This window comes from Pseudophryne corroboree, chromosome 6 (genome assembly GCF_028390025.1).
Source record: "Pseudophryne corroboree isolate aPseCor3 chromosome 6, aPseCor3.hap2, whole genome shotgun sequence".
Lineage (NCBI taxonomy): Eukaryota > Metazoa > Chordata > Amphibia > Anura > Myobatrachidae > Pseudophryne > Pseudophryne corroboree.
The window spans coordinates 29,458,127-29,475,760 of NC_086449.1; the positions used below are offsets into that span (position 1 = coordinate 29,458,127).

The window sequence follows — 17,634 nt, forward strand, 5'->3', positions numbered from 1 at the left end:
GGTGGCTGGGGGGGGGACCCCTTGATTGAAGGGGTCCCCACTCCCCCAGGGTACCCCGGCCAGGGGTGACTAGTTGGATATTTGATGCCACGGCCGCAAGGCAATGTATAAAAGTGACCCCCGGCTGTGGCATTATCTGTCCAGCTAGTGGAGCCCGGTGCTGGTTTTAAAAATACGGGGGATCCCTACGCTTTTTGTCCCCCGTATTTTTGGAACCAGGACCAGGCGCAGAGCCCGGTGCTGGTTGCTTAAATATGGGGGAACCCCTGTCAATTTTTTTCCCATATTCTTGCAACCAGGGCCGGCTCAAAGAGCCCGAGGCTGGTTTTGTTTAGGAGGGGGGACCCCACGCATTTTTTTTTGGGAAAATTATAACATTTCCCACCCCTTCCCACTGAAAAACATGCACGGTTCTCATGGATCCGTGCATGCCTTGCCTATACAAACACGGGATAAAAAAGCAGGTCTGTTTTTTTTTAGCACTTTTTCACGATTTGTATTTCATCACGGCAGTGTTTGGCTATTGTCGGCAGTGTTTGTGTTTTGCACTTTTTAGTAAATGACCGATTTCTACCAAATTGCAGGCGTATTTGACCGATGGTGTATTGATTCGTGATTTTTTCCTAGGACTTCCAAAATATTACGAATGCCCTCATCACTGCCGTGATTTTTGCTTAGTAAATTCCCGAGATGACACTTTGAAGAAAAAACGGCATCTCGGTCAAAATCGGGACCTTAGTAAATATACCCCCATGTGTCTCTTCTGGTGCACACTTTTGTTAAAAATTATGAAAAAATGCAAGATTTAAGATGTAACTTTTATTATATACCCTCTTAAAATAATGGCTATAAGGCAAAAAGAGAAATAACAACGAAGTAAATTATTTTTATCAAACCATCAGAATAAACATCAATTGATGTGATTGTTACAAATCTGGCATGGTAGCTCAGTGAGCGAAAATATATATGTGTCTCCAATATTGACAAATAAATAAATGATCTCTTCTCCTGAATATGGAACAATATAAACTCAGATAACGATATCACAGGAAGAAAGAGAAAACGTGAAATAAGATATATGCCGGGCTCCACAAAAATGCTAATTGAATATGGAATGTATTGCTTAGTTCTAGGTCCTGTGTCCTTGGTTTGGATAAAAATACCTGCAGTACCTGGTATTCTCTGGTGGTCTCCCACCCAGGTACTGACCTGGCCCACAGTGCTTGGCTTCCAAGATCAGACGAGGTTGGGCATACTCAGTGTGGTTTGACCGCAGGTAGATATATCACACCTGATAACACTGGGAACCATGTATTGTGGGATCTGAGAGAAAACCCAGCTTTCCTGTATGGTTGCTGGGTGCTAATAAGTCAAAAAATACAAAAAATACCTGAGGGTCTCCCAACCAGGTACTAACCCGGCCCACAGTGCCTGGTTTCAAAAAAAATCAGGCGAAATTATACATTCAGTGTGATTTGACCATAGGTGAAAAAAAAAATCACACCTAGGGGCTGCTGAAACACATGTGGGAAACAGGTGCACTGAGGACCATAAGGGTCTGATCGGAGATATCTGTATGAATTCCCCACGTTTTATGGGGTGTACTGAATGGATGATAGTATATTACTACTGCAAACAGGTTTAGTGATAGTGAATCAGGTCTAATGTTAGACACCACTTCTGCTTTTTTATCATCTGCCTGGGCATCGAATGAGAAAATGAGAGGGTGGTGGGAAACGACACTGAAACAGAAGGAAGATAGGGGAAAACTTCTGCTGTCCTGTTTTATAACACAATGGTGCTCTGTTTACATGATGCCTTGCAGAGCCACCAAAAATGTTTGAACAGGATGAGAGGGAGTTCCAGAAATCTCATATCAATGGGAATATTTTGAAGATTTGTTGTGAGTGTATTGAGAAAATGGTTAGGTAAAAATTAGTAACAAATCACAAGTTTTGCTCTGAAACTACTGGGTGCAGTCAGCAATACAAAAAACCTTTTTAAAATTGCAGTGTATCAGTTGTCACTGTCAGAACGAGGAAATACTCGTATCTATGAAAAAGGTGATTAAATATATGGAAAAATATATTGTGCATATACAAAAACCAAAATAAGGGCTGAACCTATCAAAAAGCAAAAAACATATAAGTAGATCATTGGTATGCATTAATTAATGATATATCCTGGACATTGTTGCGGCTCTTAGGTAAATGTGGGCATATTTCCATATTGTCGTCCAACCCTGGTTTGTGCTGAGAGAATGCTTTTGTGTTTATCGTATAAAGAAGGTCCCATAAATGGTTAATCACAAAACGTAGCAGTAACAGTTTACCAGGGAGACGGGTCCGACGGGAGGTCAGAGGAAACCACCAAATCTACTGATAGGTGGAGGGGTAGAATACCCCCCTGAGTCGCTAGATGCCGCTTCTAAGTGTCCGTGATAACAGGTGAGCCCAGCTATGAGACGCCTCTCTTTCTTCCTGTGATATCGTTATCTGAGTTTATATTGTTCCATATTCAGTAGAAGAGATCATTTATTTATTTGTCAATATTGGAGACACATATATATTTTCGCTCACTGAGCTACCATGCCAGATTTGTAACAATCACATCAATTGATGTTTATTCTGATGGATTGATAAAAATAATTTACTTAGTTGTTATTTCTCTTTTTGCCTTATAGCCATTATTTTAAGAGGGTATATAATAAAAGTTACATTTTAAATCTTACATTTTTTCATAATTTTCAACAAAAGTGTGCCCCAGAAGAGACACATAGTCTGTCTTTTTTCTCTATGGCTCCGGTACTATACGGGAACCATTCTCTACTTTTTGTGACAGTAGACATATCAAAAATTGTTGGCAGGTCCTTCAGTCCGGACCAGATGTCCAAAGTTGGTCCTGCCTGCTCTGCATCACCGCCAGCGGGTTGTGTAGGAATCAGATATCTAAGTTGTTTCCTGGCAGCCCCAGTTGCAGGAGAAAATGAAGAAAAAGCTGTTGCCGTGTCACGTGACATTGTTTTCACCAGCAGGTCTTTTCAGCTCTGCAGGCTTGTGTCCGCAGGAAAGAGAGACACCACGTAGGCTTTAAACCTAGGATCGAGCATGGTGGCCAAAATGTAGTGCTCTGATTTCAACAGCTTGAACACCCCAGATCCTGGCAAAGTGAATGAAGGGCTTCATCCACAAGTCCCACATACCAAGCGAAATCACTCTGTCTTAGCTCCTCCTTCACTTTCTCTAGATGTTTCTGCAAAACCCTATTGAAGAAAAGACCTGACTCAAGCTGGCAGTGTCTGAACTGACTTCAAGTGTGGCAAGTTTGAGAGGTTGAGTCAGGTGCCTATGTCATAGGTGGATGTATAGGCTTGAATGGCCTTCTCTGCTCCTCCATCCTCTGAAGCATATAGAGGGTTGAGTTCCACCGCGTTATAACCTCTTGCTTAATGTGATGGCAGGGCAGGTTCAAGAGTCTTCGGCACGCAGTCGCTGAATGGCGAAAGTGTCCCGAAAAATTTTCAGGCCACCAAAAGCATCTCCTGCATGGCCCTGTCATTTCTCAAATAATGCTGCACCACCAAATTTATTGTATGAGCAAAACATGGGACATGCTGGAATTTGCCCTGATTTAATGCGCGCACAATATTGGTGGTGTTGTCTGATATCACAAATCCCCAGGAGAGTTTAAGTGGGGTAAGCCATTGTGCGATGATGTCCCTCAGTTTCCGTAAGAGGTTGTCAGCTGTGTGCCTCTTACGGAAAGTGGTGATACATAGCGTAGCCTGCCTAGGAACGAGTTGGCATTTGCGAGATGCTGCTAGTGATAACGCTGCTGTTGTTGTTGCTGCAGGAGGCAATACATCTACCCAGTGGGCTGTCACAGTCATATAGTCCTTAGTCTGCCCTGTTTCACTTGTCCACATGTCCATGGTTAAGTGGACAGTGGGTACAACTGCATTTTTTAGGACACTGAGGACACTTTTTCTGACGTCTCTGTACATTCTCGGTATCGCCTGCCTAGTGAAGTGGAACCTAGATGGGATTTGGTACCGGGGACACACTACCTCCATCAATTCTCTAAGTCCCACTGAACTAATGGCGGATACTGGACGCATGTCTAACACTAATATAGCTGTCAAGGCCTCAGTTATCCGCTTTGCAACAGGATGACTGCTGTCATAATTCATCTTCCTCACAAAGACCTGTTGGACAGTCAGTTGCTTAGTTGAAGTAGTACAAGTGGTCTTCCGACGTCCCCTCTGGGATGACGATTGACTCCCAGGCAACAACAGTAGGCGTACCACTCAAGGATCCTCCGGAGAAATCCCGGTTAGGAGAGGACTCGTCAGTCATGCCAGTGACATGACCTGCAGAACTACTGCTGTTACTGACTGAGGAGGAAATTGACGTTGAAGGAGCTGGTGGTGTGGCTTGCAGGAGCTTGGGTACAAGAGGAAGAAGGGATTTAGGTGTCAGTGGACTGCTTAGGCTCTTACCCAAAGTTTCACAACTTGACGCTGCAGGTGACGTATAAACGTATAAGGGAGGATGTTCCTAGGTGGTTAACGTCCTTACCCCTGCTTATAACGGATTGACAAAGGCAACACATGGCTTGACACCTATTGACCGGATTTGTGGAGAAATAATTCCACACCGAAGAGGTGGCTTTTTTGGTATTTTGCCCAGGCATGACAATGGGCTTATTCATCTCACAGACAGCAACTGTCTCCCCCGGTGCCTGATTTAAACAAACCACCTCACCATCAGAATCTTCCTCGTCAACTTTCTCCTCACTGCCAGCAACATCCATATCCTCATCCTGGTGTACTTCAACAGTGACATCTTCAATTTGAATATCAGAAACTGGACTGTGGGTGCTCCTTCCAGCACTTGTAGAGGGTGTGCAGTTGGTGGAAGGAGCCACCTCTTCCCGTCCAGTGTTGGGAAGGTCAGGCATCACAACCGCAGACACACTTGGACTCTCTTTGGGTATTTGTGATACTATCTTAAAACGCACAGTTCTTTGCTGTGCTTTTGCCAGCTTAACTCTTATCATTTTTCTAGTGGGAGGATGAGGGCTTCTATCGTCTTGTGAAGCTGAACCACTAGTCATGAACATAGACCAGGGCCTCAGCCGTTCCTTGCCACTCTGTGTTGTAAATGGCATATTGGCAAGTTTACGTTTCTCCTCAGACAATTTCTTTTTTTTGGGGGGTCTTTTTACTGAACTTTGGCTTTCTGGATTTTAGATGCTCTCTAATATCACATTGGGCATCGGGCTTGGCAGACGACGTTGATGGCATTTCATTGTCTATGTCATGGCTAGTGGCAGCAGCTTCAGCACTAGGAGGAAGTGGTTCTCTTTCCCTATTTTATCCTCCAAATTTTTTATTCTCCATTATTTTTTTGGAGTTATATAACAATATGCGGAACAGGAGAGCATACCCCTAAACCACACACACACACGGCAAAGCCTGTAAAAATTATTTGGATAACAACCCTTTTATTTGGAGTTATTATAATAATATGCAGCACAGGAGAGCATACCCCTACAAACCCTGCAACCCATACAACCCTGTAAAACTTGTTTGGATTACATATTAATAACCCCTTTATTTGGAGTAAATAATATACAGCACAGGACAGCACCACTGGACTTATACGGCAGTACCGCTGGAGTTATACGGCAGTACCGCTGGACTTATACGGCAGTACGCCTGTACTTATATGGCAGTACCGCTGTACTTATACAGCAGCACCACTGGACTGGACTTATAGGAAGCACCACTGGACTGGACTTATAAGGAAGCACTACTGGACTGGACTTATATGGCAGTACCACTGGACTGGACTTATACAGCAGCACCACTGGACTTATGGCAGCACAGGACACCACCACTGGACTTATGGCAGCACAGGGCACCACCACTGGACTGATGCAGCACAAGACAGCACCACTGGACTGGACTTTTACAGCAGCACTGGACTTATGGCAGCACAGGACACCACCACTGTGACTGGACTGATGCAGCACAAGACACCACCACTGGACTGGACTTATACAGCAGCACAGGACACAACCACTGTGACTGGACTGATGCAGCACAAGACCACCACCACCACTGGACTGATGCAGCACAAGACAGCACCACTGGAATGATAAAAAAGAGCAGGTCGCCACCCCACGTGCCACACCACTTTCTCACACAGACACTGAGGAGACACGTCCTCTCGCAACACTCTCCAGGACTGGAGTGAAGATGGCAGGGCGGGAGGTGCAAAATATACAAAGTCCGAATCTCTCAAGAATCTGACAGCGGGATCATGATATTTTGCCTCGTTCTGGTTTCCGAGTCTGGTGGGAAGTCCAGAGCCTGGCTCGGAGTGGGAAGTTCAGAGGAGGTTCGGTTCTCAGGGAACTGAACCCGCTCATCTCCAGGGCTGTTTCTACCCAATTTGGCTCCCAGTGCGAGATTTCAAATTGCGCCCCCCCATGACATAAAAAAATGCGCCCCCCCCTAGATAAAAAAAACCTTGCGCGCGCGCTCCCAGCAAGCAGCCGTGGCCTCATTTTGATGGGCGTGGCTTCATTTTAATGGGCGTGGCCTCGTCGGGAAGGACTACCTTACACCCCAGTATTTGACCCTGCAGCAACAGATCATGGCCACCATAGGAAAAAAAATTCTACCATATTAAGCCCCACACAGTAATGCCCCCTGCACCATATTATGCCACAACCCACAATGCCCTTGATACATTAAATCCCCACATTACGGCAGACAGAGTCCCCATTTTATACATTACGGCAGGCAAGAGTCCCCATTTTACACATTACAGCAGGCAAGACTGTACATGGGGGGTAATTCCAAGTTGATCGCAGCAGGAATTTTGTTAGCAGTTGGGCAAAACCATGTGCACTGCAGGGGAGGCAGATATAACATGTGCAGAGAGAGTTAGATTTGGGTGGGTTATTTTGTTTCTGTGCAGGGTAAATACTGGCTGCTTTATTTTTACACTGCAATTTAGATTGCAGATTGAACACACCACACCCAAATCTATCTCTCTCTGCACATGTTATATCTGGCTCCCCTGCAGTGCACATGGTTTTGCCCAATTGCTAACAAACTTGAAGCTGCGATCAACTCAGAATTACTCCCATGGTTTTGCCCAACTGCTAAAAAAAATTCCTGCTGCGATCAACTTGGAATTACCCCCATGGTTTTGCCCAACTGCTAACAAAGTTGCTGCTACGATCAGGTCTGAATTACCCCCATTGTCTTCAGTGCAGGTTCGGCCATGTTTAAATTAATTTATCCAGTAATAGATGGTCTTCAACGCAGGAGCAGAGTCCCAATAAACTTAATCTTACTCTGCTTTCATATGCGCTGCTTTCCACTTCTTTAATAAAAGCGTTTTATCACTGTACAGAGATCATTTTTTTGTGGCAACTGCTAAACCGCTCGCTTCAAACAACCAGCGCAAGTAAATAACGCTTCACTTCCGGCTGCAATTTGGCCTCGGAGGTGGGGGATTAGAAGAGTGGAACTTTCCAGGCGTCACATCACCAAAGGGATTGTGACGCCATCTCATAGAAATTTACTAAACTTATCAAACGACCCGTATACTGTATATATTACCTTTTACAGAACATTCAAAACCGATATTCATTTGCCTGTGATAACCTCAAGCTGCCACAAGATGGCAGAAATGTTACAATTATAAATACACTGTGACTAGGTAGAGAAAAGCAACATTCTTCAAACTGTATATTCTGTTACAGTAATCACCTTGTCCTCTATGTGGATGATACATTGCAAGCGTTTTGCAGGTAAAATGTGGCATTTTGTATTCCCTATCTCAGCCCCATCAGCATGAAACAACCATCATCCCAGAGGTATCCATAGGTTACAAATCCAGTACAAAGCAAATGTAGAAATACCTGGCAGAAGGTCAGCAGTGACCACGTCCAAATGCATAATATCGACATCACAGCATCAGCATTACAATATCGACATGGTTCATACTGTCGACGGGGCCCTATATTGACGTCATTAGGATGTCATCAAGTGCAGATGTACAGTTGCAAGAAAAAGTATGTGAACCCTTTGGAATTTCCTGGATTTGTGCATAAATTGGTCATAAAGGGGGTCATTCCAAGTTGATCGCTAGCTGCCGTTGTTCGCTGTGTAGCGATCAGTGAAAAAGATGGCTAATCTGCGCATGTGTATGCACCGCAATGCGCACGCGTGTCGTACGGGTACAAAGTCCATTGTGGTTTTGCACTGGTTCTAGCGACGATTCCAATCGCACAGCCAAACGCAATGAGATTGACAGAAAGAGGGCGTTTCTGGGTGTCAACTGACCGTTTTCTGGGAGTGTTTGGAAAAATGCAGGCGTGGCCGGCCGTTTGCTGGGCGGGTATCTGACGTCAATACTGGGACCTTCGTCGCAGCAATCATCGTACAGGATAAGTAACTACAGGGCTGGTCTTGTTCTGCACAAAATATGTTTGCAGGCGCACTGCGGCCCAGGCGTTCGCACTCCTGCAAAGCAAAAATACACTCCGCCGTGGGCGGCGACTATGCGTTTGCACGGCTGCTAAAAACTGCTAGCGAGTGATCAACTCGGAATGACCCCCAAAATGTGTTCTGATCTTCATCTAAGTCACAACAATAGACAAACACAGTCTGCTGAAACTAATACCACACAAACAATTATATGTTCTCATGTTTTTATTGAACACACCATGTAAACATTCACAGTGCACTGCAGAGTGGACAAAGTATGTGAACCCTTGGATTTAATAACTGGTTGACCCTCCTTTGGCAGCAATAACCTCAACCAAACGTTTCCTATAGTTGCATTTCAGACCTGCACAACGGTCAGGGGGAATTTTGGACCATTCCTCTTTACAAAACTGTTTAAGTTCAGCAATATTCTTGGGTTGTCTGGTGTGAATCGTTCTCTTGAGGTCATGCCACAGCATCTCAATCGGGTTGAGGTCAGGACTCTGGGCCACTCCAGAAGGTGTATTTTCTTCTGTTGAAGCCATTCTGTTGTTGATCAACTTCTGTGCTTTGGGTCGTTGTCCTGTTGCAATCATCCATCTTCTGTTGAGCTTCAATTGGTGGACAGATGGCCTTAAGTTCTCCTGCAAAATGTCTTGATAAACTTGGGAATTCATTTTTCCGTCGATGATAGCAATCTGTCCAGGCCCTGAGGCAGCAAAGCAGCCCCAAACCATGATGCCCCTTCCACCATACTTCACAGTTGGGATGAGGTTTTGATGTTGGTGTGCTGTGCCTTTTTTTCTCCACACAGTGTTGTGTGTTCCTTCCAAACAACTCAACTTTGGTTTCATCTGTCCACAGAATATTTTGCCAGTAGAGCTGTGGAACATTCAGGTGCTCTTTTGCAAACTTCAAACATGCAGAAATGTTTTTTTGGACAGCAGTGGCTTCCTCCGTGGTATCCTTCCATGAACTCCATTCTTGTTCAGTGTTTTATGTATGGTAGATTCGTCAACAGAGATGTTAGCATGTGCCAGAAATTTTATCTATCTATCTATCTATCTATCTATCTATCTATCTATCTATCTATCTATCTATCTATCTATCTATCTATCTATCTATCTATCATCTAAATATCTCCCTTTTTATTTAATATCTATCTATCTATCTATCTATCTATCTATCTATCTATCTATCTATCATCAAAATATCTCCATTTTTATTTAATACTAGCTGGAGTACCCGGCGTTTCCCGGGATTTTAAGAATGTCTGTTTCCAAAAATAAATGTAAATATTAAACACACAGTATAAATAACATTGTAGATAGATGAATACCAGTACTTCGCTACGGGATGAGGATGGTAAATTACAATGATAATTAATTTACGTTGGTTGGAGATCTAGTATATAGGCATATCTTGCTTCCCTGATGCACTTTGTGTAGTGGCCGGACCCCTTTTTTGTCCCCTAAGGGACCCTGCTCCTCCCACTATATAACTCTCAGTCGGTGGCTTCCTGCTGCCTCCATTCCCCTCCTCACATCATGTCACTGCCCCTGTGAAATTATCAATTTTTTTACAGTTTGTTATATAGCGCAGCACATTATGTATCTCCTGATATACTCTGTGCTGCTGGGGGACCATGCTACTTCCACTATAAAACTGTCAGTGTGTGGGTTTGTGCTACCTCCATTCCCCTCCTCACATCATGTCACTGCCCCTGTCACATGCAGCCCTGTCATCACTGACATATCATGCATGTCCTAATTAGAGATGAGCGGGTTCGGTTCGTCGAGATCCGAACCCCCCCGAACTTCACCTATTTTACACGGGTCTGAGGCAGCCTCAGATCTTCCCGCCTTGCTCGGTTAACCCGAACTAGGCTGAATGTCATCATCCCGCTGTCAGATTCTCGCGAAATACGTATTCTATATAAAGAGCCACACATCGCCGCCATTTTCACTCGTGCATTGGAGATTGAACGGAGAGGACGTGGCTATATTCTCTGCCTGAAAAGCTCCATATCTGTGCTCAGTGTGCTGCAAATATCTGTGCTCAGTGTGCTGCATTGTGGGGACCATCAGTATATAATTATAGTAGTACAGTACAGTAGGCCATTGCTGTATCTTGCAGCTCCATGTCAGACTCAGTTCTAGACAGTATCCTGATCATCAGTGCTCAATATCTGCTGCATTGTTGTGTGACCAGTAAATACTATATATATTATATATAGTAGTACAGTGCAGCATTTTGGGGACCAACAGTATATAGTTGTACAGTACAGTAGGCCATTGCTGTATCTTGCAGCTCGTGTCACTGCAAGTATCCATTCCATATCTGTGCTGCATTGTTGTGAGCAGTATATATAGTAGTACAGTGCAGCATTTTGGTGACCAACAGTAAATAGTTGTATAGTACAGTAGGCCATTGCTGTATCTTGCAGCTACATGTCACTGCAAGTATCCATTCCATATCTGTGCTGCATTGTCGTGAGCAGTATATATATATATATATATATATATATATAGTAGTACAGTGCAGCATTTTGGTGACCAGCAGTATATAGTTGTACAGTACAGTAGGCCATTGCTGTTTCTTGCAGCTCCGTGCCACTTCAAGTATCCATTCCATATCTGTGCTGCATTGTTATGAGCAGTATATATAGTAGTACAGTGCAGCATTTTGGTGACCAGCAGTATATAGTTGTACAGTACAGTAGGCCATTGCCGTATCTTGCAGCTCTGTGTCACTGCAAGTATCCATTCCATATCTGTGCTGCATTGTTATGAGCAGTATATATAGTAGTACAGTGCAGCATTTTGGTGACCAACAGTATATAGTTGTACAGTACAGTAGGCCATTGCTGTATCTTGCAGCTCCGTGTCACTGCAAGTATCCATTCCATATCTGTGCTGCATTTTTGTGAGCAGTATATATAGTAGTACAGTGCAGCATTTTGGTGACCAGCAGTATATAGTTGTACAGTACAGTAGGCCATTTCTGTATCTTGCAGCTCCGTGTCACTGCAAGTATCCATTCCATATCTGTGCTGCATTGTTGTGAGCAGTATATATAGTAGTACAGTGCAGCATTTTGGTGACCAACAGTATATAGTTGTACAGTACAGTAGGCCATTGCTGTATCTTGCAGCTCCGTGTTACTGGAAGTATCCATTCCATATCTGTGCTGCATTTTTGTGAGAAGTATATATAGTAGTACAGTGCAGCATTTTGGTGACCAACAGCATATAGTTGTACAGTACAGTAGGCCATTGCTGTATCTTGCAGCTCCGTGTCACTGCAAGTATCCATTCCATATCTGTGCTGCATTGTTATGAGCAGTATATATAGTAGTACAGTGCAGCATTTTGGTGACCAACAGTATATAGTTGTACAGTACAGTAGGCCATTGCTGTATCTTGCAGATCCGTGTCACTGCAAGTATCCATTCCATATCTGTGCTGCATTTTTGTGAGCAGTATATATAGTAGTACAGTGCAGCATTTTGGTGACCAACAGTATATAGTTGTACAGTACAGTAGGCCATTGCTGTATCTTGCAGCTCCGTGTCACTGCAAGTATCCATTCCATATCTGTGTTGCATTTTTGTGAGCAGTATATATAGTAGTACAGTGCAGCATTTTGGTGACCAACAGTATATAGTTGTACAGTACAGTAGATTATTGCTGTATCTTGCAGCTCCGTGTCACTGCAAGTATCCATTCCATATCTGTGCTGCATTTTTGTGAGCAGTATATATAGTAGTACAGTGCAGCATTTTGGTGACCAACAGTATATAGTTGTACAGTACAGTAGGCCATTGCTGTATCTTGCAGCTCCGTGTCACTGCAAGTATCCATTCCATATCTGTGCTGCATTGTTGTGAGCAGTATATATAGTAGTACAGTACAGTAGGCTATTGCTATTGATATAATAATATTAAAGGCATATAATGAATTACACACATTAAAAAAATGGAGAACAAAAATGTGGAGGGTAAAATAGGGAAAGATCAAGATCCACTTCCACCTAGTGCTGAAGCTGCTGCCACTAGTCATGGCAGAGATAATTCAATGCAATCAACATCGTCTGCCAAGGCCGATGCCCAATGTCATAGTAGAGAGCGTGTAAAATCCAAAAAGCAAAAGTTCAGTAAAATGATGACCCAAGGGGGGCGTGGCTTCGGCGGACATGGAGTAGCACACAGGTTGTGTGTCTCTCCAGCTATAATATCCTGTACTACCATCCTGTGTCCCCCCCTGGGCCTGCAATCCACCCCAATACCTGCAGTAGGGTGTGGGGATACCCCTGTGCCGCTCTGGGACCCGTCAGCCTGATATCCGCTGCAGCACGGTGTTTCTGGTGAGCGGGGGCCCCGGGCCTGCTGGAACACGCGGGGCGCCGCCATCCTGCTGCCCGCGCTGAGATCTGCACGCGGCTCCCGTCTTGAGCGCTGCTCATATCGAGTCCACGGCTTCCCCTCTGCCGTCGCTGAGGACGCTGTGGCGGGCGTCTCTCCTACAGTACCTTGCTCCTGTTTCTGCTCTGGAGCGTCTGCGGGGGATCCCCGGCCGCAGCGCCGCCACGTGACCCACTGCCGCTCTCCCTGCTCGCTCCGGCGGCCCCAGCTCCTGCACGATCGCTCTGTGCTCTGCTGAGGAGGAGGTGTGTGGTGGGGCTGGAGTCTGCGAGTGCCTGTGCTCTTCCCATGCTACTGCTACCCTGCTGAGCTCTGCTCCACACTGGAACGGGGAGCAGTTTGACTGTGCTGTTAACCCTTGGAGGGCTCTGATGATGAGATTGCCCAATCTCAGCAGCACTGCACACATTTAATTTTCATTTGAGTGGAACCAGCTTTATGCTGCATGTGCCCCATATGCTGAGGGGGAGGGGAACCATACTTTTACATCCTGTTGCATTCATTCATTCTGTGCTGACCGAGGCTGACTCTTTTAATATTATACACGGTCACTGGACAGTTTTGATATACTATACTTATCCGCAGGCAGCGACTGGACAATTCTGATGTACTACATCAAGTTACTCATTGGCCGTCCCTGGACAGTTCCTGATATACTATTTAATATACTTCTGGCTCCCCGCCGTCCGCTCGGCTATAATGGTCAAACCGCATCAGTCTGCTGCGGCGAAGCTAGAGAAGTATGCCAGAAATCCGCCGACAAGGTCCCAACAGGGAAGGGGGGGGGGAGGTGCGGTCGACCTCGGCACCGCCTTCTCCGTCGGCTAGCTCCTCATCTGTGGAGGCCACCGATGCTGCTTTGCAAAAGGTGCTGGATGCGGTCACGGCCAGTGAAGCCCGCTTGGCCGACAGGATTGGTCAGGTCCAGGCGGACTTATCCATTATACACCAAGAGCTTCAGCGGGTGCGAGAGAGGGTCGGTGAGGTTGAGACGCGCACCTCCACACTGGAAGACACTGTTACGCCTCTCGGTAGACGCACTTCTGCTTTGGAGTCTCAGATGACGGAGGTACATAAAAAGATGACGGATATGGAGGGGAGACTGCGGCGAAATAATGTCCGTTTCTTCGGACTCCCGGAGAAAGAAGAGGGTGCCGCCCCTGAAAAATTTCTTGAACGTTGGCTGTTGGATACGTTTGGAGCGGAGTTCACCTCACACTTCGCGGTGGAATGCGCCCATAGGGTCCCGATGCGCCCGTTACCTCCAAGGGCTCCTCCCCGTACGTTTATCGCCAAACTCCTTCATTATCGGGATAGAGATGTGATCCTGAGACTGGCCCGCATCAAGGGTCCCCTTAAGTGGAACGGTTCCCCAGTATCAGTTTTTCCGGATTTTGTTGTCGACGTCCAGAAGGATAGAGCTCAGTTTGTCCCTGTGAAACGCAGGCTGCGGGAACTGAATATCTCCCCTATGCCATGCTCTTTCCGTCTAAACTGCGAGTGGTCTCGGACGGAGAAACAAAATTCTTCATGACCCCTCGTGAAGCATCAGTGTGGCTGGACGGACGCTTTCCGGCACGGCGGGCGTTAGCCGCTGATTGAACTTATGCATTTGATTTCTCTACTTGCAAGTATACTGTTTTTTATGCCTGCTATGTTATTGTTATATTGTCTTGGGAGGGATGTATAGCTGTTAGTGGTTATGGGTTTTTTTATGATTCCCTGCGAGTTGTTATTCTGGCTGGATAGACTCATTCCGACTCAGGGATCGGTAGCCGCTGATTGCACTTATATATGTGGTTTCCCAGCTAGTCAATACGCTACTGTTTGCGATGTGCTGCTATGTTGTTCACGTAGGGGCTTTCTGTGGCCCTTATGGACCTTCACTGGGAGGGGGTGGCTCTGTGGAGATGGGTGTTGTTAGATGTTGCCTCTATGTTGCTCTTGGGCCTTATGCTCTCGGTGTTCTCTCTGCCATACAGTTTTTAAGGGGTAAGCGATTATTTTGTTGGGGTGGGGGTGCTGGTCTGGGGGGGGGATCGGTTTTGTTTTAAGTTGGGCTGGGGGATTCTCCTGTCTCAAGGTCATTATATTCTTAGCCCCCTTAGTGGATATAAGAATTTAACTCTAGTTGGTACTGGCGGAGTATGTTACGGTGCTCTCTGCCTTAGTTGGGATTGTTAGTGATTAAGGTGTTTCGTTGTTAGGGAACCAGGTATGCTGCTAGTTTTAGGTGGTATACGGGGTGGGGGTGGGGGTTACTTAAGACTGTTAGTATTGATAAGTTTTAATTTTTTGCTGTGCGATGTGTTTTTTCCCGCTGTGTCTATGTTGCAACTAACTGCAGGCTTATTTTCTTTGATGTTCACTGGCGGTGGCTGGCCCCGGGCGCTTTGCAATATTACAACGATGCCCTGCTATGGCGTTGGTTAAGTTTCTGTCGTGGAACGTGCGGGGGATCAATGACAAGATTAAGCGCTCCTTGATCCTTCGACAGATTAAGCTTTACGCTTCGGATATAATTTGCCTGATGGAAACCCACTTACTGGGTACTAAGATTATGTCCCTTAAAAAACCATGGGTGGGCTGGGCTTACCATTCTATGCATACTGCAGCATCCCGGGGAGTGTCGATCCTAATTAGGAAGTCTGTTCCCTTTGCGCTTGATTCTGTGCAAACGGATCAATGGGGTAGATATGTATTTCTCAAGTGCAGAATTAACTCCGTCCCCCTGTTATTGCTGGCTGTGTATGTACCCCCTCCATACTCGCATGACGTCCTTAAAAAGGCATCTGCCTTTATGGCTGCCTCCCCTGACGTAGCCGTAATCTGTATGGGGGACTTCAACAACGTTTTAAATCGCGACTTGGATAGGTTGTCCGGGGCGTCCTCCAACCCACGGCCCGGGCATTCCCCATTTGCAGACACTGTGTCGGAGTTGGGTCTGATCGACCCCTGGAGATTGAAGAATCCTGATTTGAGGCAATACTCGTGTTTTTCACGCTCTCACTATTCCTTCTCTAGGATAGATTTGGCTCTTCTGTCCCGGGAGCTTTTGCCCAAAGTTCAAAATGTTAAATATGAGACTAGGGGTATCTCGGATCACTCCCCTATATCGTTACATATTGACTTAAACTGCCAGCGAGGCCAGGCAGTGTGGAAATTTAATCCCTTCTGGTTGACGCATATGGGCGAGGGATCTGATTTGGAGGCTAGCTGGTTAGAATTCTTTGTTATGCATGATGCCACCAGTGATCGCGCTGATCCCAAAAAATAGTGGGTCCCAGGGACCCCTCACTTTCAAAAATTGGGGTCCTACCGGTGTTTTTCTGGGTCCCATCGGAAAGAAGGTTCTTATTAATCTTAATCTTGTTTGGACACTACAAAAGTGTTGCAAGATGGGGGGGATGGGGTGACAGTGCTGCTGGGCTGTGTAGCATGCAGGACACCCTGCACCAGAGCTGTAACTAGACATTTTGGTGCCCTTAGGTAGAAAGTGAATTGGTGTTCCACCTTACTAGACCATAAAGCAGAGGCAGTGCGCGCCGAAGGCGCGCTGCAAAATTTGAGGGGCGTGGCTTCATGGGGAAAGGGTGTGGCCACATATTAGTGCCAATTGACATTACACCACACAGTAGTGCCGCTTATACAGATTGCACCATGTAGAACCTCCTATACACACTACGCCAGGTACAGCACGTTATACACATTGCACCAGGTACAGCACGTTATACACATTGCACCAGGTACAGCACGTCATAAACTTTACTCCAAGTAGAGCACATTATACACATTGTGCCAGGTAGAACACGTTATTCACATTGCGCCAGGCAGAGCACGTTATACACATTATGCCAGGTAGAGCACTTTATACACATTGCGCCAGTTAGAGCACATTATTATACACATTGCGCCCAGTAGAGCTCGTTATACACACTGCGCCCGGTAGAGCACGTTACACACAATGCGCCCGGTAGAGCACGTTACACACAATGCGCCCGGTAGAGCACGTTACACACAATGCGCCCGGTAGAGCACGTTACACACAATGCGCCCGGTAGAGCACGTTACACACAATGCGCCCGGTAGAGCACGTTACACACAATGCGCCCGGTAGAGCACGTTACACACAATGCGCCCGGTAGAGCACGTTACACACAATGCGCCCGGTAGAGCACGTTACACACAATGCGCCCGGTAGAGCACGTTATATACATTGCACCAGGTAGAGCACGTTATATACATTGCACCAGGTAGAACACTTAAGACACATTGCACCAGGTAAAGCAAATATAAACATTGCACAAGGTAGAGCACGTTGCGCCCGGTAGAGCACGTTACACACGTTGCGCCCGGTAGAGCACGCTACACACGTTGCGCCCGGCAGAGCACGTTACACACGTTGCGCCCGGCAGAGCGCGTTACACACGTTGCGCCCGGCAGAGCACGTTACACACGTTGCGCCCGGCAGAGCACGTTACACACGTTGCGCCAGGCAGAGCACGTTACACACTATAGCCACCATCTCGGACCCCCAGTTGTCGTCCCCAGACACAGTGATCACGGGAACACGTTGTGGGGAGTGCGTATGATTGGCACTGTGAGAGTGTGTAATGGGCACTGTGTGGGTATTGGGGGTGTGTGTAATGGGCACTGTGTGGTTGGTGGGGTGCATGTGATGGCACTGTGTGGCTTTGGAGGGT

The 17,634-nt window shown here is 46.1% G+C and overlaps 1 pseudogene; it reads right to left on the minus strand.

Annotated features, from left to right (window-relative positions):
- Nucleotides 1-1,160: 1,160 nt before the first annotated feature.
- On the minus strand, nucleotides 1,161-1,278 carry LOC134937081 (5S ribosomal RNA; annotated as a pseudogene).
- Nucleotides 1,279-17,634: the final 16,356 nt, after the last annotated feature.